The following is a 4543-nucleotide window of genomic DNA, read 5'->3' as shown; positions in this document are numbered from 1 at the left end:
TACATATGGACATGTGTGCTGGTGTATTTGTTGGGTAGCTTTTTGAGATCCCCAAGCACCTTGTTGGGAGAATAGAAAGGGTGAGTAGAGAAAGTATCATAAATAAAACTATTATTATTTATAATATACATTTTTTTATTCTCATGCAGTAATGCACAATATTATTTATTAGTTTAATCACTGTTGTGAGGATTGTTATTATTTCATGAAATAAAACTGAAAATGGAAATTGGAAAATAGAAAATAGGAAAATGCATTCTATCTAGAGTAAAATTTACATGTAAGATTTACTAGATCTGATCTACATGTAGACAAACTGTATTTCTATTACAATGCCTTATTCATCAGTGTATTCAATTGCGTCCTAACCCACTAGGGCATTAGTGACCATTGAACCATAAGCCTCATTTCTTCCAACGGCTTCTCACATTTCCCTTTCATTGCTATTCTTCTCTAATCACCCCATTCCCAGATTTTAAACTCTCAAGCCTTTGATTACTACAGGGCAGAGTGGGGCACTCCTGTAGGCCTTGGAGATCCAGGGGGTTCTAGGGACTTAAAATTTCTAAGTGAATCCACTAAGATAGCCCTGACCATGGCTCACACTCCTCTTTTCTCCTAAGTCTTGACCTTGCGAGGTGTACCTGCTGGGCTGTGAATTCAGCCTTCTCCAGTTGAATGGTTCAGTGCTACCAGTGATTAAATATTGAGCTTGCTTTGTAAATTCTCCCTCCCTCTGGTTGCAAGAGATGAAAGAGTATGTATATTTGTCATTCACTAGTCCACGGCCTTAAACTGGCCAGTGGTAACCCTCCGTCTTTCACCAACACATCCGTGACCTCTAGCAAAAGTCTTTCAGTTAGTAGTCCTTATAATTCCCACTTCTCCAACTCTCCTTTGTGCCTAAACTACTGCACCCACCAGCGCCTCCCCATTCACTGGTCTCCAACCCCAGCTCACACTGGTGGAACTTCCAGGGATGTACTCCTGCAGCATGCTGATCGCTGTCATATGCTACCTGCCATCTGCAAGGGGGGTTTCATTCCCAAAGTCTCCGAAATGTTTCCTTAGAGTCCCTTCAAAATCCACTTCTGTCTCAATTGGAGGCTGAACCTGGTGTTGCAAGCCCATAATCCCAACACTCAAAGACTAAGGCAGGAGGTTTATCACAAGTTTGAAGCCTGCCTGAGCTACACAGTGAGTTCAAGACCAGCCCAAACTCCAAGATCCTGTCTCAGAAAACAAGGGGGAAAAAACTGGCTCCCACGCCCAGTTAGTTCATCCCCTACTAGCTTAGCTCAGGTTCTTGGGAAACTGTTGTTGAGGGACCGGCTTCCTCGATTTGGGAGTGCTTACCCAAACTACACCTATTAGAACCTGAAAAATAGAACTGAGCAAAAGAAGATGTTGGACCGAGACAGAGACTTCAGTCCATTCCACACAAGTTCTGAAGCTGGATTCACCATGAGGCAAGAGTACTATCAACTAGTACTAGTCCTTAAATGAGGCAGCTTCCTTCCTGGGGAGGGACCCCCGATGGAAACCACTCCTGGCAGCTTGGATGACATGCTTGTCCTGAGAGATCCTGTGGGCAAGACAAGCACTATTGCATCCACTCCATCCCCAGGTGTCAACAACCAGAATGATACAACTGATTTTAAAAAGTGGTCAGTGTTTTCTAGTCTGGTGTCTTCAGATCTCTCTGGCTTCATCTGCCCCAGAGCCCCTACTCAAACTTCTCTGGCCACACAGATCTCCCAGATGATCCACAGGCCTTACCGCCTTCCCACCATGACATTCTGTTCCTTCCCCTCCACTTTTTTATTGTTTCTCAACCAGCCCAAACTCTACTTTTTCCAAGAAGTTTTACCAATGGCTTCACTCCACACTCCCCCCACCAATGACTGACAATGAACACTTTGTGAAAATCGTGTGACACTAAGAATATGTTGGGCCTCTTAGTTCACTATTTTTATATATGTTTTACTTCCTGGAAACTCTACTTCTTGCTAGGGTACATCATGCTTGGTCAGTGAGTTAGTAGGTCGCTAAGCCTCAGTGTCTTCATTGGTGTTAAACCTAAAACATACTCACTTATTAATTCAATGAACTTCTGGATACCTACTATGTATCAGTCCTAAAGGCAATTTCTTTGCTCCACAGCTAGGAGAGAGAAAGGCCTTATTTATAAGATATTAATCTCAGTATATAAAACCCAATTCACATAATGCAGAATCAGTACAAAGAGGATAAATGGGGGGGAAGACAAGGGCAAAGAAGACTGTAGGAAAGATGTCATAGAGATAAGCAAAGTTAAGACCCCAACTCCAGCATCCACCTTCTGCTATGACCAATTCTAGAAAAATTCGGGGAAGAAAACAGCAAAAATAGAAAATGAAAGTGATCAGAAAGGAAAAAGTAGCTTTGAGAACTGGTCTTGAAATCTGTGATATTTCCTTTACATTTTAGGGTCCTGAGGCAATGGCCATTCTTTATTCCTAGTTTACTTTACTCCCTCACAGGTATTTCTCTCATCGGCTCTAAATTGTGCTCTTAGAATGAATTTCTCCAGGGCTGGGGTAAATAAACAATCTCTCTTCTATGAAATCATGTATCCTTTTATAAAGTATTTTTGTTCCACTCTCTTAAAATTACTAAATGTACACATTCTCAATTTTGCAAGTGGGAAGACCCTGGAAGCAGGCAAAGAGGCAAGAAGAGGAAGGGCAGGTGAGGATGAAAGCTCGATGTGTGGCACAGCCCAAATCCCAGGCCAGCGCTGTCACAGCATCTGTCTGGGGCTCCTCTTGAAAGAAGCACCAGCTTCCAAGAAACAGACTTTCAATCCCCACAGAAGGGAATCATGCTCGGCAAATCTGCTGACTTCAGGCTAGATACCTTATGATTAAGAAAGCAGGAATTAAGACTTCTGCTTCTCCTATACCTCTGTGAAATTATCCACCAGTGCATAATTGATCTTCTTTTCCCCAGGATCTTGAAGTAAATCCCTCTGAGACCAGCACTGTATTCAGGAAGCTATCTTTTTTCCTGACTGCATTTCTCCAAGTCCTTGGTTGCCAATCAGCCTTCTCCCTTGGCCGCTCACTTCTGAGTCCAGGAGCATTCTTGGTGCCAGATCTGGCTTTGTTCTTCAAGCTTCTTCTGGGGCCAAGAATTTCACACTTGTGTTTCTTCCATGACGTCACCATGGTCATATCACAGAGAACACACACTTCTCCAAAATATTTCTAGAATGGAATAATATGCTGATCAGCCAGTGAACAGAGAAGAAAAGATAACAATGACTCCTGGCAATAAGGAAGTGACAATTTCACCAGAGGTAGAGAAGCAGAACCAGGATGCCTGTGCTACTGAAATTATAACATCCCCATAGATGGCCCATAGGTAATCATGGGGTTTTTCATGTTCAATCCTTTTTCCCCCACTCTAGTTTGAATGTTTGTGCTTCTCCAAATCCATTCCTTCCATTAAAAGCCGCCTGATACCTCAAAGCAAAGCCGCTTATTCTAAAAAATAGAAAAAAGGAAGAAGTTAAACTGTCATTTTTTGCTGATGATATGATACTCTACATTGAAGACCCAAAAAACTCCATCAAGAGACTTCTCGACTTAACTGACACTTTTAGCAGAATAGCTGGATACAAGGTCAAAAACCAAAAATCAATAGCCTTCTTGTACACAAACAACAGACTCACTGAGAAAGAAATTAGGGAAACAATTCCTTTCACAATAGCACCCAAAAAAATGAAGTATCTTGGAATCAATTTAACAAAAGAAGCAAAAGACCTCTACACTGAAAACTACAGCACTCTGAAAAAAGAGATTGAGGAGGATATAAGAAAATGGAAAGCTATCCCCTGCTCCTGGGTAGGAAGAATCAACATAGTGAAAATGGCCATACTACCAAAACTGCTATACAGATTCAATGCAATACCAATTGAAATCCCAACACTATACTTCACAGAACTAGAAAGAAGAATCCAAAAATTCATTTGGAACCATAAGAGACCTAGAATAGCAAAAGCCATCCTAGGCAACAGACACATGGCAGTGGGTATAACAATTCCCAATTTGAAACTATACTACAAAGCCACTGTGATAAAAACAGCATGGTACTGGCAAAGAAACAGACCTAAGGATCAATGGAACAGATTGGAAGACACAAAAACAACTCCAGATGCACTCAGCTACCTCATCTTTGACAAAGGAGCTGCCAGTCCCCAATGGAGGAAAGATAGCCTCTTTAATAAAAGGTGTTGGAAAAACTGGATCTCAACCTGCAAAAGATTAAAACTAGACCCTTATCTGTCACCATGCACTAAATTAAAATCCAAGTGGATTAAAGACGTAAATATAAAAAAAGAAACACTAAACTTGCTGGAAGATAAGTTAGGCAGAACTCTGGAAGACATTGGCATAGGAAAAGACTTTATGAACAAATCTTTAGTAGCATGGAAACTAGCAGAAAGAATCAACAACTGGGATCTCATCTTATTAAAAAGCTTCTGTACTGCAAAAGAAAC

Source organism: Fukomys damarensis, unplaced genomic scaffold (genome assembly GCF_012274545.1).
Source record: "Fukomys damarensis isolate Sample0158 unplaced genomic scaffold, DMR_v1.0_HiC HiC_scaffold_21, whole genome shotgun sequence".
Classification (NCBI taxonomy): domain Eukaryota; kingdom Metazoa; phylum Chordata; class Mammalia; order Rodentia; family Bathyergidae; genus Fukomys; species Fukomys damarensis.
This window is presented reverse-complemented; position numbering follows the sequence as displayed.